The sequence below is a fragment of the Schistocerca piceifrons genome, chromosome 1 (genome assembly GCF_021461385.2).
Source record: "Schistocerca piceifrons isolate TAMUIC-IGC-003096 chromosome 1, iqSchPice1.1, whole genome shotgun sequence".
Lineage (NCBI taxonomy): Eukaryota > Metazoa > Arthropoda > Insecta > Orthoptera > Acrididae > Schistocerca > Schistocerca piceifrons.
Genome location: NC_060138.1, coordinates 863,540,209 through 863,553,130, shown reverse-complemented (window position 1 = coordinate 863,553,130; position 12,922 = coordinate 863,540,209).

Below are 12,922 nucleotides of genomic sequence, written 5' to 3'. Positions count from 1 at the left end.
GCAGGTTGGGGTAGCAATTTACACAAAGGATAATGTAGATTTTATTACACTACCTGACTTAACTAGGGCAAATGTTGAAAAGGATTATGAAATTGCAGCTATAAAAATTACTCAGTTCAACCTGGTTATTGCTACAGTTTACCGATCACCGTCCGGGAATTTTGAACTTTTCTTAAACAAAATGGAGTCATTGCTAAATAAAGTAAATAAAATGGATTGTGAATTGATAATCTGTGGTGACTTCAGTATTGACTTCCTCACGAATAGTGGAAATAGGGAGACCATTTTTAACCTTGCAACGTCCTACAATTTAAAGGCTGAAGTAAAAGCAGCTACCCGAGTATCAGAAACTTGTCAAACAGCTCTTGATCAGTTTCTAGTAAAGAAGAGTTTACACAACACCTCACTAAAAATTTTCAATGCAGGTTTTAGTGATCATCTTGCTCAAATATTAAGCATAAAAGTACAAGGTAGTATTATTAACAACATGTCTTTTAGAACAGCATATCGAAGCTATAATCAGCATAATGTGAACTACTTCAACAACTTATTACAGAAAGAAAAATGGCTAGGAGTGCACAAAATGAACGATATAAATGAAAAATTCAACACTTTCATTGATACATTAACCCATTTCCTTGAACTTGCATTCCCACTGAAAACATTAACCATATGGGGAAACTCTAGAACAAACAGCTGGATCACAAAGGGAATAAGGGTTTCATGCCAGAAGAAAAGATTACTTCATGAAATATGTAACTCAAAAAATTCCTCACCTGTAGTACGCGCATACTATAAAAAATATTCCAAAATATTAAGAAAAGTAATAAAAGCAGCAAAATAATGCATAATGATGAAATCATTTATAATTCAGCTAATAAATCAAAGGCTATGTGGAGTGTTATAAAAAAAGAATGTGGAGAATACAGACAACCTTGGAAAAATATAACACTATCACATAAAAATAAAAACGTAACAAACCCCTTAGAAGTAGCCAACACATTTAACAACTTTTTCACAGGTGTTGCTGAAAATATGTTACAATCAAACTTTAAGAGCATCCAGGCAAATGATTATAAAATAAGTGCTTGTAGAGGATCAATGTACATCAGTTCTGTTTCACAAGATGAAGTAGCTAAAGCAATAAAAGGACTAAAAAATTCCAAATCGGCAGGTATTGATGGTATACCTGCAACAATGTTAAAGAAGAGCGCATCAAACCTAATTGAAGTACTCACACATTTATGCAACTGCTCACTTCAGGCAGGCACTTTCCCTGATGTGTTAAAAACATCAAAAGTTATTCCTGTATATAAAAAAGGGGATAAAGACAATGTAAATAACTACAGACCCATCACAATTTCCTCCTGCATCTCTAAAGTACTGGAAAAAGTTATGTATGAGAAACTTATGAAATTTATAAATAAAAACAGCATCCTATGTCATGAACAACATGGATTCAGAAATAAGAGGTCAACGACAACTGCTGTCTATGAGTGCATCAATTCCATCCTAAACCTGATGGACAAAAAACAGGAAACAATAGGAGTCTTTATTGACTTGTCAAAAGCTTTTGACATGGTGGACCATAAAATTCTGCTATCAAAGCTAGAAAGATATGGTATTCGAGGTCTGTCCAACAAGTGGATCAGGTCCTTCCTGACAAATCGTATGCAGGCAGTATGCGTCAAGCACACAAATATTGAACTAAAAATTGTATCTAATCACTTATCTGACTATAAACAAATAAAATGTGGTGTACCCCAAGGATCCGTATTGGGACCCCTTCTGTTTCTTCTGTACATAAATGATCTAAGCTTAAATGTTGATGCACACAAATCAATCATATTTGCAGATGACACGACGATTCTACTAAAAGGAGACAACGATGAACAGTTACAGCAGACAGTAAACACGGTCACGAAACAACTTAGCAGCTGGGTACAGAGTAATCAGCTTGTAATAAACAGTAAGAAAACCGTTGCTCTAAAATTCCACAATGTTCCTAACAAGGACATGTTTATCCCATCAGTCTCTATCAATGATGAACCAGTTGGTAACAGTACTGAAACCAAATTCTTAGGACTTTGGCTGCAGAGTAACATCAGATGGAATAAGCATATTGAATATCTCAATGCAGAACTGAGCAAAACATGTTATCTTCTTTGTTCATTAAAATCATGCTGTAGTGAGAAAACAGTATTGAATGCATATCATGCGTACTTTCATTCTCGTCTTAGATATGGGGTCACCTTCTGGGGAAACTCTAAAATAGTTAATAGCACTTTTAAACTACAAAAAAGGGCCATTAGAATCTTGTTTGGGTGCAAGCCTAGAGACTCATGTAAACCCCTGTTTAAGAAATCTGGTATTCCCCCATTACCATGTGTATACATTATGGAAACCCTTTTGTTCTTTAAATTAAATGTAATAGGCAAGGACCAGAGACTACAAAAAAACTGTGATATACATGAGCACTTTACCAGACAAAACAGAAACTTACATATGACTCAAATCAGCACAGCACTGTGCCAAAAAGGTACTTTTCACATGGGAGTTAAGCTTTATAACAAACTTCCTGAAAACATAAAAGCTATCACTGAGGTCAATACATTTGGAAAATCTCTAAAGTCATATTTACAGCATCACTACTTTTACTCCATTGAAGAATATTTATATTTATGAAATGTGTTATATAAATACTTACGTGTAAAGTGTATTATTGTAAGCTTAAATATGTATGCCTTGAAATTACTTTCAGACTGTATATTTATAACTTGACTTGTCCAATGTCTTATGCATAAGCTGCTATGCAGACAACAGGACCAATAAAATACAATCTACAATCTCTTTAATTGTCTTACATTTCTAGGGTGTGGACATTCTTTAATAGCTTTGATGCATTCAGGGTCTGGTCTAATTCCCTGCACCCCTACAACGTGGCCTAAAAGCTTAACCTCTTTGTGCGCGAAATATGATTTAGATAGCTTTATCGTAATGCCTTTCTCTTTAAATCTTTTCAGTGTCTTACTCAAGGCTCGACAATGTTCTTCCCAAGTGGTTGATATTATTAGGATATCATCTACATGTATTGTCAACCCCTTTAGCAGATCTCTCCCTAGTGCTTCATCTAAAGTGCGCGTCATATATCTTGGCGGCCGAGTTTAGGTTCGTTCTGCGCATCTGACGTCACAAAACACAGTCAGCCAATGAACAGAGAATGACGTTGCCAGATCTCGACAGCAGTGCAGAACACAGACGAGTGTCTTCAGTTTCAGAAACGTTCAGTCATAAATAAAGTAATAGAACAAAAGCAATGTCTTGATAGCAGACTTTCTTTTACAGAAAGTTTGGAAAAAGCATTCTTTATACCAATTGCTTCATATTCTATTAGTTAATTAAACCAAACAAGCAAGAAGACTCCTAATTCAGGCGATAGCAAGGAAAGGTGTTTGTTTCAATCTCACGAACTGCTTTTTCGCAATAAGTGAAAGGTTAAAAGTTCAAACCTTGTGCGGTGCTTAATATTTTCTTTATTTAAAAACAATATTGGAGTGCCTTACTTCACGAATTTTATTCGTTTGAATTAAATTTCTAGTGCTTTGCCTCTTCATTAACTTTTTCGCTGCTGCAGACACGTGCTCCCCGCATTCCGCGCTGTGCGCGATTTTGTCATCACTGCACTTCTCGCCTGTGCAGACACATGGTGTTCCCACTGCTTTGACACACTTATCATTCGATTTCACAAAAACTATTTGGCCAAAAAATTTGATTTTTACACGTCTTCTTGCCTGATACCTTCCCCCCATAAATGACTTAATTTTGTTTTAATGTGCAGCATTAAATGTAGTAAACCATTGCACAAAAGTTTGAAGAGTTTGCAGAGGTAAAAGTCCATAGCGTATACTTTCCGTATGGTCGATTTTAGTTGCCACAATGTTGAGAATGAAATGTGGGCAAGATACCTAAATTTCATATAATTTTTACTGTATAACAATATCTCATTTAATTTAAGTACCACATAGGTGTCGTATGTAATATTGAGAAATATTCCGTCTTTCGCGACTGTAATAAAAGTTTTATATACACACAGCGCGTTTGGCTTTATTTTAAAGCACTTCCATCGGTGAAAGGTATGTCACATACACAATGGTATTCATGTTCTATTTCTTGTTTTTGTTCCACAGTCGCAGTTTTACCAATGGTATTGAAATACAGTATATCCCTCTTCTGCAACTGTAATAAGCGACTTATTTAGACCAGACGCGTTTCTCTCTTTTGAAGCATCATAAGAGGACTGTATTTTGTGTCCTCCATTGCCAAGTCACCTTTCGTAGTTTTGTTCTGCGGTAGCACAATATTCAACGTTTGTGTTGGCTCATCAGTGTTTTAGCAAATGAATGCTGTTTGTGTGTGCCACATAGCTCTGAGTACTTCACTGACAGACGGTATATTCAAGTCCTAATGTTTTTGTAAGTCCACAGTTTTGTTTAATGTATTTTGTCTACTTCCTTTTGATTGATTGAAGTGCTTTAAAATAAAGCCAAACGTGCCCAGTGTAAGTAAAACTTTTGTTACAGTCGCGAAAGGTGGAATATTTCTCAATATTACATATGACACTTATGTGGTACTTAAATTAAATTAAATATATAGGTATCTTGTCCACATTTCATTCTCAACATTGTGGCAACTAAAATCGACCATACGGAAAGTGTACTCTATGGACTTTTACCTCTGCCAACTCTTCAAAATTTCGTGCAGAGGTTTACTATATTTAATGCTGCATAATAACTGCGTTGAACATCGAAACAAAATTAAGTCATTTATGGGGGGAAGGTATCAGTCAAGAAGATGTGTAAAAATCTAATTTTTGGGCCAAATAGTTTTTGTGGAATTGAATGATAAAGAGTGTCAAAGCAGTCGGAACACCATGTGTCTGCACAGGCGAGCAGTGCAATGACAAAATCGCCCACAGCGCGTAATGCAGGGAGCACGTCTTTGTAGCAGCGAAAGGGTTAATGCGGCCATGGTGGCTTTACTTCATGAAGTGCGCGCTGCCCCCTACACGTAAGCTTGCGAACTATGCTATACTATGGCGCTGCTTCTATTGGCGCGTGCGTCGTGTGCAACTGGCAACGCAGCAATCTCCCGCGTCTGGGCGGGCATGCGCGAGTCGCCAAGATAAAAGAATTGAACTATAGTGCATGTATAAATACAGACGGAGATATTTAGTCCAAACGGTAACATATCAAAATGATATGGTTTACCATCAAACAAAAATGCTGTATATTTTTTTGGATTCCGGGTGTAATTTTATTTGCCAATATCCTGCAGTCAGATCCCTCGTGCTCAAGAACCTCGCCTTTTCAAATCTGGATAACAATTCGTTGATGTTAGTCAGTCTCTCTCTTTCTGCCTCTATGTGTCTATTCAGTGTGCGGGCGTCTAACACTAATCGTACTCCTCCTGTAGCTTTCTTTACCACAACCAAAGGATTATTCATTACACTAGAACTCTGCTCTATAAAATTATTGACAATAATTTTGTTGATTTCATCCCTAACTTCTTCTTTCAAACTTACAAAAAAAATGGAGTGTCATCTTTGATTTTGGACTTACATATGTAGTCGCTGATATTATCTGGACGATCAGAAAACACTATTTCATATTCCATTAGAATTTTATATAAATCTCCTCTTTCTTGTTCGGTTAAAATTTGGGATTCATTGACTTTGTCTTGTATATCAGTTCGATGTGTTCCTGGATTTACATTATCGATCTTTGGTGACAATTGTGTTGTAGCTGTTAATCGCAAACACTGAAACTCAGTTGTTTGTTTTCCAATGTAGTTATCTGTCACAAAGGAAACCCAACATCTACTGTCCCCTTTACCAAAACATAGAAGATTATCGTCAAAGTTCAAAATAACTTTAAACTCTAATAGCCAATCTAAACCAAACAATACATCTCTAATGATATCCTCTGCTATTAACAGTGTTTGACGACATAATATATTTCAAATACTGCAGTTCACTTGAGTTTCGTACTTCACAACCTTAATGTTTGTTCCTGTTATTCCAACTACGTAAACTCTGGTCACTGGTAATAACGGTATATGATGTTTAGTCTGTAATGAACTAATGAATGTGTTCGAGATGAATGATACCTCACTGCCTGAACCTATAAATATGTTAACCTTGGAATTTTCCATGGTCCCTGTTACTACAGGTTGTGGATTACTGGTAGTCAAGCTTGGTTCTTCCAGTATCTACCATTCCTTTGTAGGTATTTTGTGGGCAAAATTAACATACTTGTACGGAATTTCCATGACCTTGGCCCCGGCCCTGGATCCAGATCACACTTTGTTTTCCTCATTATTAGTAATCACAGGTTGGTTATCGAATCGATATACTACGTTATCACTCTGTATTCTTACTCAGTATAAATTCCTGTGAAGTTACGGGACCTAAATTCGAAGGTGGGTGCTTTTTCTGATAATTGTCGTTACCATTTTCCCCGTTGCACTGGTGTACTCTCGCTAGCCTTGTTTTTTAAAATTGTTACCACTGTACCTTTTGTAGTTCGGATTTTCACTTTGGTGCAAGTTTTCATTGCCATCCTTATTTAAGGCATCAAGTGCGTCTACAAAGGACAACAACTCTTCTACCGTCTTCCATCCATTACATATCTTTTCTCGCATATATGGGTAAATCTTCTTCCTCCATCGGCTTATCTAAGTACTTTGCATGCGTTAGATGCCAATCAAAATACTTCCTCATTGTACCCCAAGTATTATTGTAATATTTTGGGTCCCACAAATTTGATACTAACGTCTCCTGGGCACTTGCAGATGAATACTTCTAAGAATTTCTTTTAAAAATCTTCCCAAGAGGAAAAGTTCTCAATATTTACTGTGCCCCATTTGGAGGCTTCTCCTAGAAGGTAACCCATAGCAAATTCAATCTTTTAAAATCCTCCCAGTTCTTTGGCAAAGCTTGGTTGAATCTTTTCAAAAAATGAGTCGGATGTACATCCCCATCCAGCCTAAACTTAGGGAATTATCTCAATAACCCCGAATTCGCTCCCCATTGTAAGTCAGTAACTATCTCACTAGTTAACACTACATAGGGTGAAGTTGTCCGTTTTTCCACTTTGTCCTGGATAAGTTTGAATGCTCTCCTGAGTTTGTCTACTGCCTTCCTGGTATCAGTAAGTTTGGAAGAAGCCATAGGCGACACGTTCCGGAAAGGTATTCACTCGGTAACTTTTCTTTCTATAATTTCTTTGACTTGGTCTTCCAAACTACTTACATTTACGATATCAGAGTTTGCTATTTTCTCTTTAAAGTTTCTTTCTACATTATCCACTCGTGTACTTACACTTGTAATTTGCGACTGAATGACCGGCATTACCTCGCTCTGCTTATCAACACTTTCTTCTATAGTACTCAGTCCCTGCTTTTCAGCATTAAATTTAACGTTACACACATCTTCGAAATATCCCGATTTTTCATTGATTTCTGATTCTACATTATTGCATCTGCTCTCAATCTCAAATTCTAACTTGTTTGATATCTACTGGAAATTATCTTTCTGTTTACTGCTAAGGTCAGTGAACATGTGGTTTACATGAATGTGCAGGGGAGTAGTCAATTCATCCTTTAAATCTATCTTATACTTTAGTATTTAAAGCATCGATTTCAGTCTTCAAATCTCCCATGCCTTCACACAGACTACTAAATTCTTTCCTTTGTGAATCTACCTTGGCACTTAACAATCCTAAAGTTTCATTCCGAACATCCAATTTAGCATTTAAAGTTCCTCACTGAGTATCTAATTTAGCATTTAAAGTTGTACTCTGTGCATCTAATATAGCATTGAACTGCAGACTCTGAGCATTTAAGGCTTCATTTAATTGCGCATTTACTGAGTCTAACTTAAGATTCTGAGCTTTGATTAGATTTACTAACTCAGACCAGCCAGGCCCTTCTTTAGTAATTCTCATAGCCATGGCTGGTTCTGACGTCTCCCCAACCAACTTGCTGAATGGGATCCATGATTTTACATGCTTTAGACCTTGTGAGCATTTAAAAATTATCTTTAAGTATAATAACTACATTAACCCATTACTGGCCATCGTCCCTTTTTTGGGACGCGTATATTTTACTTATTTCTACGTAAGCAATGGAGCTTTTAGCCTTTATTGTTGCACCTGTAGGTTCAACTAACTGCTATAATGCCTGTAAATGTAAAATAAATAACTTTTTTTAAGTACTTCACTTCAGGAAAATTATAAACTTGGCGATTTTTTGTTCTCGCACTTGGCAGAACTGTGTCTGCTGGTAGTTCCTCGACAACAATGAGCTGTGATTTAGTTGTCTTGGCGTGTTTGTTATGAACATATGGACGTCTGTGTAAGATTAAGTATACTTCAGATTTTTTCAAGTAAGTGCAATATCGATATATTTTATGCGTCCCAATAATGGGACAATGGAATGTTACACTCTCATTTATTGTTGATGTGCCCTATTCTTGTATACACGTATTATACAGAGAAGAATTGCATTTTACGTTCTTTTTATCTGCTTTTTTACATATTCTATTCAAATTTTTCGATTCCAACAGTTAAAAACATGCCGCGTGGACTTACACTTGAAGAAATTCTAGCAAAACTAGAGAACCATCAAGAGAGTGACGATGAAGATGATGACGTAGAATTGGCGATTATTCCACCCAATGCAGATGTAATAACAGATGAAGAAGGCATTGACGAAAATGTACTGAACAATGAGTCTGTTGTACAAGATGTAGCCGGTACTTTACAGCTCATAACCATCCGAGATGAAGCTAATGCTACAGCTGTACCTCCAAAAGCCAAAAGAAGGAAAGTGTTAGGAGATGGAGCAGAAAGTGGTACATTATCTACAAAAAATATAAATGTAAGTGGTATAAATGTTAACCAACGTACACAAACACTAGTGAACCAGGGAAGAGCAACGAACATTATGTTGCAGAATGTCTAGCAAATAAGACAGTGCCCCAGGTGTTTGAGGTTTTTTTCTTCTGAGAAACTAATGGATACTATTATTGAACAAAGCAAATCTATGCTTGCCAACATAACAAAATAAATTTTCTGCTAACCAAAGAAGAACTAAAATCATTTATTGGCATACTACTTCTGAGTGGTTATCATAAGCTTCCCCATGAGAATATGTACTGGGAACAGGCCCCTGATGTCAGTGTTCCTTTAGTCTTCAACTCCATGTCAAGAAATAGGTTTCGGGAAATAAAGAGATTCATTCATCTCAACGACAACTCCAAAACAGACAGAAGCGACAAGATGTACAAACTGAGGTTGTACTTTGAAATGCTGAAAAAGAAATTTGGTAAATTTGGCGTATTTCATTCAGAACTCTCAATTGATGGAATGATGGAATGTTATTATGGCAAACATTCAGCTAAAATGTCTCCGAGGGGAAAGCCTATCAAATTTGGATATAAAATTTGGTGTCTTACAAGTTCCAATGGCTTTCTTTATAATTTTTCGCCAAACTGTGGCAAGACTAACAACAAACAGGAGCCTTTAGGTGCAAGGGTAATAAATGAACTAACCAGCATGATTCCAGAATCAGAGTATCCAAATTATAAGCTTTTCTTTGACAACTTTTTCACCAGTGTTGACACACTGATCACACTCAGAAAGAGTAAAATGAAAGCTGCAGGAACAATAAGAGAGATCCGAACTAATGCATGTCCTTTGATTGACTCGAAAAGAATGACAAAAGAAAAGGAACGAGGACTCTATGACTACATGTTTGACAAAGAGAACCAAGTTCTGGTTGTGACATGGATTGACAGCAAACCAATATGTTCAGCGACAAATTACAGTACTATTACTCCTCTGAGTTCTACTAAAAGATACTCACGGGCAAAGAAAAAGGAAATATCTGTTACAATGCCACGTCTCATTGAAGAATACAATGCCCATATGAGTGGCGTAGATCTACTGGACAAGCAGATATCACTTTATAGGACCAGGATAAGGTCAAAGAAATGGTGGCGGCCATTATTCACACAAATGATAGATATCGGTGTAGTAAACACATGGCGTGCATACCAAATTGCTAACTCTAATGAGAAGCTCTCACTTTTGGATGTCCGAAGGAGAATAGTGATGCTTTACCTATCAAAGAAAACAGGATCAGTACCAAAATGCAGAGGACCACAAGGAAGCAAATTGATGGGAGGACAGGTGAGCACATATGTACGACTAGATCCAGGAAATCAGTTCAGTGTGCCAAGTAAAACACAGAAGAGATGTGCTTACTGCAAGAAAAAAACAACAAAAATTTGTGATAGGTGCAATGTTGGTGTACACGACAAGTGTTTTGCTTCATTTCATACTGAATAAACATTCAATAATATTAAAACATTCTTTATTTATTGTTTGTGTTGTTTCTTACAATATTATGCATGGAGAATAAGGTTGTAAGTTTTGATAGCGCATTTGGCCAATGTCCCAAAAATGGGACGGTCTGTAGTTTTTGTTCTAATAAACTGAAAATTTTCAAAACAACTTTTTATTCAATTAATCACTCAATGTAACATATTCATGTATAAAAGTTTGCAAAAAATGATCCGATAAGAGTTTCGGCCAGTAATGGGTTAATGAAGTTCATTAAATAGTTTGTATCACTTCTTGCACTAAAGTTCTGTTTTGCGCTCAAACGGCGTAGAATTCTCGCAGTGTAGGTAAGCGGATGTGATGGTAGGTCAGCACCAGTGAACAGCAGCTGGTGCCGGCGACATCGGATGTAGGCTGGTTTCCATGCCTGCATCCCCGTGATGTGTGTGAAAGCTGTATAATCCCTGCACCAGGTCTTCTTAGTCTTATCGTACTAGGCGTATCTCTTCTTAGTCCAAAATGTAAGATCTTCTCTCTGGTTTTCAACATTGTGACTTTCTTGCATCTTATCCTTTTTTTACATTCACAAATTTTCTCCATCTGATATTTTGGGCTTAATTCAATTTCTTGAAATGATTCTTTTGTCTCATTATGCTCAGTTGCTATGGCAACATTTGGTATCTTATCTCGTTTTTGTCTCAAGATTACCATTTTCTTCTGTCCTTTCACACCTGTCGCCATGTTATAATGTTTTTGATGACTAAGAGTGGTGAAGTGTATGTGCAAACTTCCCACTCCTCTTGTACGAGTTGACTTACCTGATGTACACAGCCGATCTTCTTCTGTGGATAGCCGGCTCCTGGAATCTCTATAAACTTCTTCTCCGAAGAATGGTGCTAGTTACAGGAACCTTAAAGACTCTCTCCCTACTTGCGAAATAATTAGGTACTCGAAGAATACTTTTCAACAACTAACAGTATATTTGAGTTTCATAAAGAACAAAATTCACATTTCGCACATAAACATTAGACTTCTTGTAAGTCACTCGTATTGTCTCACATTAGAAACATATTTAAGTACATTTAGCAAAGAGTTGGCTTAACAACCATAACTCTATTACAAACAAATCGTAAAATACGTCTTGCCTCCAGCAAGCCCAAGATACAGAGTTTTTTCACAATTCAGAATCTCAATTGTTCTTTTGTCACTAACAATAGTCACAATTACAAACAGCACAGAATAACACAGAAGTTCCTTGGTTCTTCTATGTGCTTTCATTACAACTTCCATGGATCGCCAGACAAGTACTTGCCGGCGCCATTCAACCGCCGTGTCAACCTTTTGCTTGCGACTGATTTCACACCTGCACACACAGACAGGTGACGCACAGTAGATAGAGTTCCTTTCTCTCACTCACATCTAAAATATTGTGTGTTCAAGATGGTGGAAGGCCGAGTGGTTCTAGAATTTATGCGGAAATTCTCTAAACACTACAGGATGTTTTCAGGGTTGCTACAAGTTTCCCCAAGTGAAATTCCCTGATATTTCCCTGATTTCCAGACAAGTTTTAGCGGTTTTCCCTGACAAATTTTGAGATCTCAAGGGTAAGTAAAGACATAAGGTGACAGAAAAATGTAAGGACTTCTTTATCTCTCCTCCGTTTTATTTTGTTTTGTTTTACGGCACAAAAACAACCAGGATCATACACGACCATGTCAAAACTGTGAAACACAAAGACAAAAAGAGGAGTTAAAAACGACTAAATGTCAATCACCAACAACAGAAGACAGCTAAAAACAGGACATGGAGAAAGGTTTGTGAAACACGCAATAGAGGAATGGATGTCCAGAACAAAAAATTAAATGGCCTTCGCCATATTGTTATGACGGATAAAAAGTAAAACACAGTCAACAGCCTGCATGTCATTTGCTAACAGCTGATAACTCAGACGACAAACCCAAACAGGAACATAAACGGTCAAGAAAAGGGCATTCTGGCAGAGAGTTAAAAGTTGGGTGCATTGTTCACAAAGTGGTGTGGGAGCGCCACTTAAGAAATCGCACTGGCTAAAAAGGCAGTGCCCAATACGCAACCTAGTTAAAATGACCTACTCACAGTGGGAGGGCCGAGGGGAGGTCGTTCAAGCTGCTGGGAGAGGCTTAATAACATGGAGCTTATTCCCATGAAGGCAGAACCAATGGCGATGCCAAAGTGACACCGCTTCCTGACAGATGGTAACACCGAGATCATCAGAGGGAATGTAAGAACTAGTGGGCTGGAGTATGAGAACTGCAGCATCAGCAGCCTCGTTTCCTGTCAGACGGAAATGACCAGGAACCGACAATCATCACAGTGGCTCCATCAAGGGTGAGCAAGTGAAAGCTTCCCTGGACCCGTTTCCCTAAATGATGGACACTGTACAGTGCACAGAGGCTTTGAAGGGCGCTGAGAGAGAGTGAGCAGATGATACAACAGAAACACCTGTGTCGCTGGATGTATTCTGTGGCCTGATACAGGGC